Source organism: Brassica napus, chromosome C6 (assembly GCF_020379485.1).
Source record: "Brassica napus cultivar Da-Ae chromosome C6, Da-Ae, whole genome shotgun sequence".
NCBI classification, from domain to species: domain Eukaryota; kingdom Viridiplantae; phylum Streptophyta; class Magnoliopsida; order Brassicales; family Brassicaceae; genus Brassica; species Brassica napus.
Window position 1 is genome coordinate 24,698,968 of NC_063449.1, and position 12,357 is coordinate 24,711,324.

At 41.4% G+C, this 12,357-nt stretch overlaps 1 long non-coding RNA gene across 2 annotated transcripts in view; it reads left to right on the forward strand.

The window, feature by feature from the left end:
* The first annotated feature begins 7,479 nt into the window (after window positions 1-7,479).
* LOC106409801 overlaps window positions 7,480-12,357 on the forward strand; it is a 17,851-nt gene continuing 12,973 nt past the window's right edge. The window contains exons 1-4 of one of the 2 annotated variants that reach the window (XR_007325464.1): window positions 7,480-8,715; window positions 8,833-8,974; window positions 9,112-9,169; window positions 9,268-9,449. This is a non-coding gene — a long non-coding RNA (uncharacterized LOC106409801). Of the gene's footprint in view, window positions 8,716-8,832; window positions 8,975-9,111; window positions 9,170-9,267; window positions 9,726-12,357 lie in introns of those variants that run through there. The other variant, XR_007325463.1, reaches the window with a different exon arrangement.

A 12,357-nucleotide genomic window follows, 5' to 3' on the forward strand; every position in this document is an offset into this window, starting at 1 on the left:
TGTAAGAGAAGAGGGAGATCGCCGGAGATATCGTCGGATTTCAGGGGGAAATCGCCGGAGAGAAGAGAGGATTTGCGCAGAGGAAGAAGAAAGAAATGGGGAAGAAGAAGTGGCTCGGGGTTATAAAACCTAGGGTCCGACGGATATTATCCGTCGGAATTCTAATTTCAATTTTCGCGAAATATTTGCCCGGTAAAATGAAAATATTCCGAGGAAATTCCGACGGATAGTAAAATATCCGTCGGAATTTCCTCGGAATATTCCGAGGAAATACCGAGGAACTAGTGTTTGGGGTTTCAAATCAATTTTTTTTGCCGTATTTCATTTCTTATACAATTGTAATGCATACCATTGAGGATTCTTTGTATAGATGAGCATAAACCATGAAATAAAAAATTTCAAAACTAATTGAAAGTATTCCCTTTACCGTTCATTAAAAGGTATAAGTGTTTGTCTTATGTTGCGAGATTTCGTTCATACAATCGGAAAAGTGTTAATTATACGGTAAGGAACAAATTTTTGTCTTCATAATGAACGTAAGACACTTAATAAGGGTTATATAGGTGTTATTCAAACGGCAAAACGTTGTTTTCAGTTTAAAAACCCTATTTCCTCGGAATTTCCTCGGATTATTCCGAGGGAACTCCGAGGAAACCCTCTTCTTCCTCGGAATATCCTCGGAATATTCCGAGGAAATTCCGAGGAACTAGTGTTTGGGGTTTCAAAACGTATTTTTTTTTAAATAAACGCATCGATCGATGCGTTTTTGAACAAAAACAAATCGATCGATTACAAAGATGGACCGGGCCGTAAGATTGTGATCGATCGATGAGAGTATCCCATCGATCGATCGAGAATCTCAATTTTTCCTCGGAATGTCCTCGGAAAATATTGTATGTTTTTTTAAAAACGCATCGATCGATGCGTTTCTGAACAAAAACAAATCGATCGATTACAAAGATGGACCGGGCCGTAAGATTGTGATAGTATCCCATCGATCGATCGAGAATCTCAATTTTTCCTCGGAATGTCCTCGGAAAATCTTGTATGTTTTTTTAAAAACGCATCGATCGATGCGTTTCTGAACAAAAACAAATCGATCGATTACAAAGATGGACCGGGCCGTAAGATTGTGATCGATCGATGCGTTATAGAACAAAAACGCATCCATCGATGTGTGTTCGGAAAACAGAATTATAAGGCAAAACCCGACCTTTTCTGGATCTAAACCTTAGAACTCTCATCCCCTCCGATTTCTCCTATAATTCGCCCCCCCTTTCTCTCTCTATAATCATCCGATTTGAACAATTTTGGGCTCCATTCCACTTGATTTTTCGAGCTCTACCTGATTCCTACACTCGTCTTCACCCTAAGACAGGTATACTCCGCGAATCTCCACATTCTGAAATCGTGTTCTTGAGCAATTTTTTGGGTTTTGTGAATTTCTTATTTCCGTGTTGATTCCTTGATCAAATATGCATGAAACAGATGTTTAAACATGGAATAGAACACAATTGTCTGTGATCAACGAGTTTGGAACAGGATTTGAGATGATTTAGGGATTGAGAATTTTTTTCAATTTGTTTTTTTTTTATCACAACTCGATTTCGCTTTTCATTTTCATGTTGCTTTGAGTTCTTAATTGATTATAACCATGTTGAGAGCAATGATTCTATTTTGTAGAGAATGAAGCGCACGAAAATGTCAGCAAAGAAGAACACACAAGAAGAGGGTTCGTCTCAGCGAGAGAAGCAAAGGCCAAAGAAGTGGGATAAGTCTGATACCACCCACTACAACAACATGAAGAAGGTAGCCGTTCCGGCTACACAACTAGCATGTCCTGAGACGATGACAATATTGGGAATCCAAGCAGACATTGAAGGACTGTTCCAGAACATGGGTCTAGGCCAACTATGCAACCTCAACGAACCCACTTATCCGGAGTTGGTACGCCAGTTCATAGCATCCGCATACGTCACCCGTCCCGATGATAGCCATCAGGAAGGTTTTCTGGCATTCGTAGTGCAGAAAGTATACTATGAGGTATCTTTCACAGACCTCTGCAGACTATTTGGATTGAGTGCAGGGGAGAGGACATCTGGTCTTTATTGGACTTCAGAGCTGTTGAACTTCTGGGAAACGATTGGCACAGGGGTTTATAGATCTTCTCAGGCAAAGGAGTCACTTATCCGGAGCCCAGTACTGAGATATGCCACACGCCTCATTGGCTCATTGCTATACGGGACAACCACAGCCGCATCAGTCACGCAATGGGAGTTGTGCCTCCTGTACCAAGGTGTGAGGCATTTGCTACCGGCATTTGGAAACTCTACATTCCCACCTGCTACTGCCTTCAACATGGGAGCGGTGCTGGCCGCAAACTTAGCAGGATACAAGGGGAAAGTAACCAAAAAAAGAGCAATGCATGTGGATTTGGTGCAGTGATTACTCGGATCCTTAGACATGTGGGTGTAGACTGCAAGAACCAGGAGGTAGCACTGGACAGATCGAACAACATTGCTTGGAACTACCTGGATGTCATTTCTCTAGTAAGTAAGGAGTTCATAGCTGGTCCCCACTCGAGGATCCATCGGGATGGTCCTTACGTCTACGTATTCCAGGACCGAGCGAAGAAAACACTCTACTGCCACCTACCTCAGATCGGTCTCACTTCTCTACTTTCAGAGGCTGCAGTTGAGTTCCTACCCCCTGCTACCGCACTAGTAGACAAGCCATCCTTCTTCACGCCAAAATATCAGACCAAAGGCAAGGGCGTGGTTGATGAAGAAGGAGAAGATGAGGCTGCACAAGCCATTCCAGATGATTCACAACCCCATCAGCTACTCCCATCAGACTCCAGCCAGTACAAGCTGCAAGAGCTTCCACCGAACGCCACTTCGCGCCAGCAACAACATTGGAGAGATCAGAGCATAAAGACAAACAACGACATGCTACACAAGATCTGGGCTGCCATTTCACGTATCAGGCCGTGTCGTTGCCAAAAGGATGATGTAGTTCATCGGGACAACTCTCCATCCACCTCTGGTTCGGGTTCGAGTGGTACACACAGGGTAAGAAAGAGGTCCAAGAGACCCAACGATGCAGGAACATCTGGAGCAGGAGACGAGGAGTAGGAGCTATCACCGGCTATTTTATTTTCTTTTCTATTCTAACGTTTTATGGTCTTATTTTCTGTTAATTTTGAACTGAGTTTTTTTTTGGGTTTCTTAATTATGAGTTCGTATTTCTTTTACATGGTTTCTTCGTTTTATTTGGTTGTGTTCTGAGTAGTTTTTAATTCGTATTCAGCTTTGCCTTGCTAGATAAACCAAATAACTATTATCCGAGGAAAGAGGTTATATCAAGTGTTCCTCGGAATTTCCTCGGTATTTCTTTAAAAAAAAAATAAATAAGTTCAATGGTAGTCTGTTTCCGAGTCATCATCACCAGATGAATCTGAATCTGGATCTTGGTGAAACTCTCCAATCACTGGTTCATCCTCTACGTGAACGACGGCTTCCTCTCCAAAGTCGGTTAAATCGACTACAAGGCCAACTCCAGCTAAATCTTCTGCTGCACTTAAGTTGCCGGATGTGCTTGGTTGTAGTGGGTCTTCCAGCTCAGAACTTCCCTGAACTCGGCCTCTCGGGTTGAGTCTTGTAACAGTAACCCATGGATCATCTCTGTTCCTTACCCGGGGGTACTTGATATAACAAACCTGTAACATTTAGAAAAATTATAAATTAATACACATGATGATGAATCATTCTGAATAATTAACATTTAATTACCTGATCGGCCTGAGAAGCAAGAATGAAAGGATCATAATATTGCAGCTTTCGCCTCGAATTTACTGATGTAACACCAAATGCATCTGTTCTCACACCTCGATCTGGGGTGTTGTCGTGCCAATCACAATAGAAAACAGTACAGCGCAATCCAACCATGCCCAAATACTTAATTTCCAAAATCTCATGTATGTGTCCGTAGTATACATCATCTCCTGATGCAGAACAAACGCCAGCATCATAAGTCGTACTCGAACGTCTCCTCTTCTGAGTTGTGAATGCATATCCTCGAGTACAAAATCTCGGATATGACTTCACAACAAAGTTTGGTCCAACGACCATCTCACGTATCCAATCGTCAAATGTTTCACCTCTGGCCAAACCAGCAGACACCTATTAATAGCACATATATATATATTATATCAATAAATGTGAATTAGTATAAATATGTGATAAAATATATTTTAATTTGTTTAAAGCACTCACATAAGTAAACATCCATCCACTAAATTCTCTCTGCTTCATTTCTTCTAGTTCGTCCTCTGTGGCGTATCTATACTCGAACCGCTTTTCTGCCATGAAAATCCTGTATATGATGACAATAATGTAATTAATTAAGATTTAAATTTCAACTTGTTAAAATAAAAATTTGTAAGCTCATTTATTTACCTCTCATATTGAAGAACGTCTTCGCAGTTGGTGAGCAAATATGTTTGCAAATGACTGCGCTCCTGCTCAGTAAGTCGACGGTCCTTTGGTTTTCCGCTAAGTCGTCCAACATCTGTGAAAATGTCTGGAACCGTAACATGATATGTTGCCCGTTCGCCTCTATCATCATGCCGAGCAGGTCTTCTGTTTTTGGTCTGAACTTCTGCTGGAAAGTAGTACTCGGCAAAGTTTGAAGTTTCTTCATTGATCATCTGTGCGACTATAGAACCTTCCACCCTACTTAAATTTTTCACCATCTTCTTCAAATGGAACATATACCGCTCATACAGATACATCCATCTATACTGCACAGGACCACCAAGTTCCAATTCTCTTGCCAGGTGAATAACAAGATGCTCCATAACATCAAAAAATGAGGGAGGAAATATCTTCTCAAGGTTGCACTGAATCACGGCTATGTTAGTCTTCAAATTTTCAATACCTTCAAGAGTCACTGATCTCGTGCATAAATCGCGGAAGAAACCACTTATCCCTGCAATTGCTTCATGAACATTTCGTGGTAATAGTTCCTTGAAGGCGAACGGAAGGAGGCGCTGCATCATTACATGGCAATCGTGGCTTTTCAAGCCAGTAAACTTTCCTTCCTTTCTGTCGATACAGTTACGCAAATTTGATGCGTAACCGTCTGGAAATTCCACATCGTTTGAAATCCAATCAAAGAACGCATCTTTTCCCGCTGCATCAAGTCGGTATATGGGAAAAGGAGCCCTACCATTTTCATCAACATGAAGTTCTGAACGAGCACATATATCGACTAAATCCAGTCTTGACTTCAAATTATCCTTTGTTTTACCTTGAACATTAAGGATCGTGTTCATGAGATTGTCAAAAAAGTTCTTCTCAATATGCATGACATCTAAATTATGCCTTAGCAGATGATCCTCCCAGTATGGCAGATCCCAGAAAATACTTTTTTTGTGCCAGTTATGTAGTTCTCCAACAGCATCTACCGGAAAACGCTCATGTCCACCGACTTCTGGCGTCCTTTCTGCACCAAAATCTCTTAGTTGTATCTTCAAATCTTTCCCACAAATTTCCGGAGGTGGACTGTCAAACACCCTCTTGTTCTTCGTAAACAAATTCCTACTCCTACGATATGGATGATCAGGTGGTAGGAATCTCCTGTGACAGTCAAACCAACACGTTTTCCTTCCGTGTTTTAGTTGGAAAGCATCAGTGTTATCTTGACAATATGGACATGATAGCCTTCCATGCGTTGTCCATCCAGACAACATACCATATGCTGGAAAATCACTTATTGTCCACATTAGTACTGCCCGCATTTGAAAGTTTTCTTTACACGAAACATCGTATGTTTCAGCACCTTGAGCCCATAGTTGTTGCAACTCATATATTAGTGGCTGAAGAAACACATCAAGTGATCTCTTAGGATGCTCTGGTCCGGGAACGAGAATCGAGAGAAACAAAAACTCTCGTCGCAAGCACAAGTTTGGGGGGAGGTTGTATGGTGTAAGAATGACGGGCCATAGAGAATACTGTCTTCCACTCTTGCCAAACGGACTAAAACCATCAGTACATAATCCAAGGTAGACATTTCTTCTCTCATACGCAAAGTCGGGATACTTTGATTGGAAATGCTTCCACGCTTTTGCATCTGAAGGATGTCTGATCTCACCATCTGTTGAGTGCTCCGCATGCCATCTCATTGGTTGCGCTGTGCGTTCAGACAGATACAACCTCTGCAACCTTTCCGTCAAAGGTAAATACCACATCCTTTTATATGGCACTGGAACTCTTCCACTCGTATCTTTATAACGAGGCTTTCCACAAAATTTGCATGTAACCCGCTGTTCATCCGCCCTCCAATAAATCATGCAGTTGTCGCTGCATACATCTATTACCTGATACGATAAACCAAGACCAGCTACGAGTTTCTGAACCTCGTAGTATGAACCAGGAGCTACATTATCCTCGGGTAGAATACCTTTTACAAAATCAGCAATCGCATCCACACAGTCTTCAGCCAAATTATAATCTGTTTTAATGCCCATCAATCTTGTAGCAGATGATAAAGCTGAATGACCATCTCTGCAACCTTCGTACAATGGTTGCTTTCCAGCATCCAACATATCATAAAATCTCCTAGCTTCTGCATTGGGTAAATCTTCCCCTCTAAAATGATCATTTACCATCTGCTCAGTACCTACACCATAATCTACATCCGTTCTAATTGGTTCTTCTAATCTAACCGCTGGCTGAGGTTCGCTAGTACTACCATGTTCATAATCAGTTTCCCCATGATGATACCAAATTTTGTAACTTCGTGTAAACCCACTCAAATATAGATGAGTCCAAACATCCCACTCTTTAATAACCTTTCTATTTTTACAATTAGAGCAAGGACATCTTAACATACCTGTTTTTGCTTCCGGTTGTCGGTGAACTAACCCCATGAATTCGGTTATACCTCGTTGGTATTCTTCCGTAAGCAATCTCGTGTTCGGATCCAAATGAGGTCGATCGATCCAAGAACGAAAATAATTTGAAGAAGACATATTTTTTATGAATCAAATTCGTGTGTAAATAGAGTAAGAGGGAGGATGAAGATATGGAGTGAATGAAGAGGAAGAGGAGTGCTTGTTTATATAGATTAAATCCTGCCGACATACCGAGGAAATTCCGACGGAATTCCGATGGAAAAGGCTAGTTCGTCGGAATTTCCTCGGAATTTTGTAAAATCCCCCAACGGCTCTCCAACGGCTATAATATTTCCTCGGAATTCATCAGTTTTTTCCGAGGAACACATTGTTCCTCGGAATTTCCTCGGAATATTCCGACGGACTGAGGTTTCCTCGGAATTCCGTCGGTATATTCCGAGGAAATTCCGAGGAACCCCAATTTTGTGTTTCCTCGGAAATTCCTCGGTATATTCCGAGGATTTCATTTTCCGTCGGAATGTCCGTCAGAATACCGCTGTTTTCTTGTAGTGACTCTTTGAATTTGCTATAATGGTTCACTCTATCCTCCTTTATCACTGAGCGGTCATTTAGGGGCCTTAGCCGGTGATCCAGACTGTTTCCCTAACTATAATAGAGTGAAATATAGAGGAATATTGTTTTTTACTCCAAATATAGAGTAAAAAATCAACATTCATCTATATTTCCCTCTATTATAGTGTAACTCTATTATAGAGTGAACCATTAGAGCAAATCCAACTTTATAATATAGTTACTCTATTTTAGTGTAAAATATAGAGAAAATAATAGTGTTACATTGGAGATGGTGCTACGTTTGTTGCTTTGCGGATAATATATGAGGTTATACATAGATGTAACTTATATACGTATAAAAGGAAAAATATATTTTTTTCATTAAATATTTGTCAATTTATCTGTATTAATTACAAAGCTAATATACTAATCAAACAAATAAATCTATAATATAATGAGGCAGTTGTCTCGTTTCTGAACCGCCACGTCAACAGGTAAGTGGGTCCCACAGCTTTTTAATAAAAAAAAAATTCTTTTTGGGCTGGCGTTAGTTAAAGAAAATACAAATACTGATTTGGATGGGCCTTGGACACTTAATTTGTTTTTGGCCCAGTATACATCATCTTCTTGAAACCTGTTCGTCGATTGAATTTAAGGTTTGACTGATTCATAGAGAGAAGCGAAGATTGTTTGTTTCTGATTCCATGAATCGTTTTATAATTATTTACCTCTACGTCTCCCATATTTACTCCATCAATCAATGCCAGACCACATTCGTTACACCTCCTCCATTCCGCCTTATATATATGTTATCTTACGAGAGGAACCCTACGGCCCTCATGCTCTCAACAATTCTTCATCCAATAAAACTGTATTACACCTTCTTGAAAATGATTTCATCCGCTGCTCCAGTTGCCAGAGCCGCCGTATGCCACTCAACTTTCGGTTCTCTCCATTTTCGGGATTCTCGGAACATCAAAAAATGGCGAGTTCATGGGAATCAGCTTCTCTTCCTTGATGACACGGTTAAGACTTCTTCGATCAATTGCAACCTCTCTTCCCGATCTGTTTATAATCGCCTATCTAACTCTTCATTTAAATGTCTCATCTGATTGAATATGCATAATTCGGAGATCCACGGCTTCATCCCCGCTGGTCGTAGATATCATGAAGGTTCAGTTCATTAATGTGTGGAACTGCGTTTTTATTGTGTTTTGAGATAACTGGGCGCATCACATACTACTAAGGTTGGTATCTTCTAGCTGAATTCTCCCTCCTTCAACCTTGTGAATAACAAAGTAATCACATAAAATTCATATATGTATTTTTTTTTTCTCCTTTGTATGTTGTATATAAATCCATAGGTTGAAGGAAAAAAGGAGCGTGTAATCACATCCCTCAAATCCGAGTAAGGAGGATCTAGAGGCATGGCTCATCAAGGAGAATATATAAACTCTGAAGGAAGAGTTAACATAAACTGATATGAGAAACACTTAGTTATACAAGGTGAATAAATAATACTATTGCCTTTCAAATTGATTCTAATTCAGTCTACCATTTTAAGCGACTAGAAAGCAAGAGACATGTGTTTGAGAGAATTTCTTCAGAGATTGTTTTTTCATAGCAACCATTTTTTGTAATAGGAACTTCAGTCTGCGGAGTCAACTTGCAGCGGAACAGTCGAGGTATTTCAAATTAGAGGTATGTAGGATATTACTTCTCTTTCCATTTTGAAAGTGTAGTGTAAGTTCCTGTTTGATATCTGAACATCTCTATGTGCTCGCATGTTGAGGATGCAGAGGTAAGACAAAAGATTAAGACAATGGAAACACTTGAAAAGAAAATGGGATTCATCCACCGTCAGAGAGCCGTTGTGTCTGAACAAGCCGCCACCAATATGAATGGCAAAAGACAAAGCTCTGGTAGCGTCTGAGGATGACTTGCTGGAACTCTTCCGCCAAAAGCATTAATCCCCAATGAAGTTACGTTTTTTCTGGCACTTCTCTTTTTCATTACCAGTCTCATCTTTTATATAATGGATTCTGCAAGTATTCATTTATGAAACCTCACTGTTTGTAACACCCCCGAACCGTTTTAGACATCGGTCAGTCAGCCGGGCAACAATTAAACAAGAACATGCCCGAACGACCTTCCTCTGCCAAGTCCGAAAGTGTTACGACGGGTTGAGAATAGACTTTCCAAGTCACAAACATAATTATGTAACCCAGAATATCCATTCAAAACTCGTTTCCTCTAATCTTCGGCCTAAGGCTTTGCAACCCGTACCAAATCATAGAGTTGTGTTAGGTTGGACTAACTTAATATCAGATTCAACACGTCACGAATATAAAACATACTTTATTCCATATATATAAAACATGAAGTTCACAAGCCTAAAATATTATACATATGGTCCATGGACGCAGTCGAAAGTAAAACTTACATTTATATATCTTGAAAACGAGTCTTTAGCAAAAGATGTCCAATCTACACCAGCTCCTACAGTTCCGCGAGCGCTATGGTCCTTTCTACTGGTCACCTGCAAAAGGATGTGAGGAGTGAGTGAACTAGTTTCACTCAGTGAGCCAGGGTTCCCTATCTAGCATATACAACTACCCGTCATTCTAAACCTAACCCCAAACACAAGCAAGACGGGTAGTTCAACAAGCAACATTCAAGATCATAAAGCAAGACCGATTTAAGCAAGAAACCATTAAACCATATTAAATCAAAACACTCTTTATGAGTGTCGCATCAATCAAATAACATATATATATATACTCATAGGGCCCAACAGAATCATTCTTCCTCCACATAAGGGACACCGGCAATCCCTTCACTATTACACCACACAGATGTAGACGCTTGGGAATCGCCCGGTCACGGTCCTCAATCAGAATCGCCGTGCCCCGGTCTTCTATCGGACTCGCCGGGGGATGTCACATCCACGTGTGACACTCGGCCTTGGTGATCAAGCCAAGTTAAACCGAGCCCACCACTTTCCGGACCACGACCGGCTTAGTGGTACCATTTGAGGAAGCAATGACCTGCAAATTACTACTAAAACCACCACGAGGTTCTCACACAACAGTACCAACACGAGGTACACACTATAACAATATATAATAATCAAACAATCACAATAATTCGGGTGCTTAGACTAGTCTTGCTATCCACTTAGCCCAGACATCGTCTCAAGCCTCGGATCCACAAACTGACACCTAGACCGGTCCTGCTATCCTAGCTCGGAAGCCGTCTTCGATGTCAGGAACCTGCATTAATAATTCGTTAACAATCAATTAACCGTGACTCACAATGATTAAGCGATGTGGCTCGACTCTTTGATTCCGGATGTTGACCAAACCCTTTTCTCCCCTCCAAATCTTCGTCTTGGTACCGTGATGCTAAATCCCAAAATCCAACGTCGATGTCTTGAATGGACTGGTCTGGACTGATCAGAACTCGGAAAGAACCTTCTTTCATTTCTGGACAGTCTTTTGGAACTTCCCGGCAGTTTATCGGTCTTTGGAAATGTCTATACTTCTAAGGCACCTCACTTCTTTTTCTCTCTCTCTCTCTAGCCACGTTTTGCTTTGGTTTCTATGGAATGAGATGAGTAAAAATGGTGAAGGGTGTCTGGGTACATATATAAGTTGCCGGCCAATAAGAACATGCCACCCGATCGCATGTGTGTCGTCTCGCATGCTTCCGGTCGCATGCGTGGCGACACATGGGCGTCCACATACCCTGTTGCATGCCTCCTGGCCATGCCATAAGACACCTCCACGTCCACTTGGCCTTCAGCATGTCTGGTGTTCATGCATCGCGACACACGGGCCTCTGCATGTCGGTTCGCATGCGCAGATCGCAGGTACTGCGACACCTCGTGCTTCTGTGTGTCGAGCTGCATGGAACTGCTTCATGCACATCTACACCTCCTTCTTGTGTTGACACTTAGCAGGTTTAATGGTTGAGACCACGTCCTGACCCCTTAGATCAAGCCACCTCGAGCGTCTCAGTCGATTTGCGCGATTTCGGCCCTTCTGGTGAATTTCCGTCCCACGATCAATCCCAAATATTTTTCCGCTCCCGTTCTGATGAGCTAAATATGTTTAATAGACTCCATACTAACCTTAATCTTGAGGATACAAATTCCAGAGCCTTCGGCTTCCCCCGAGAAATTCCATAAAACCGAAATTAGAGTTTTTTTTTTTTTTTTTTTTTTAAGACGGGGTATTACATCCTCCTCCCCTTATTAGAATTCGTCCCCGAATTTTCTAAGGATCCGGTGATCCCCCTTCTTCCATCACAACATCTTCGTGGAAGAAATCTGGATGCAACGCTTTGAATCTTGATTCATCCTCCCAGGTCACAACTACACGGTTCCGCTTACCCCATAAAACTTGGACTTGAGGAATTTCTCGATTCTTCAATCTTCGTATCCGACGTTCACCTATTTGGATTGGTCCCTCTGGATAAGTGAGGTTTGTTTGCAGGTTTTCGATTTGCTCTGTCTCAATAGCGCTGGGATTATGAACATGTTTCCGCAGCATTGATACGTGAAATACCGAATGTATTTGCATCTCTTCAGGTAGGTTGAGACGATAAGCTACCTCTCCGATTTGTTGTATAATCTGGTAAGGCCCAATGAATCTTACCGCTAGTTTGCCGACCTTCCCAAATCGGTCCTTTCCTTTTTGAGCTGACACTTTTAGGTAAACCCAATCACCAATACTGAACACCACTTCTCGCATTGATTGATCGGTGTACTTCTTTTGTCTATCCTGCGCTTTCTTCATATTGGTTTGAATGATCTCCAACTCTTTCATTGTCTCTTCTACAATTTCTGGTCCAAACTCTCTTATTTCTCTAACTTCGGTCCAGCATAA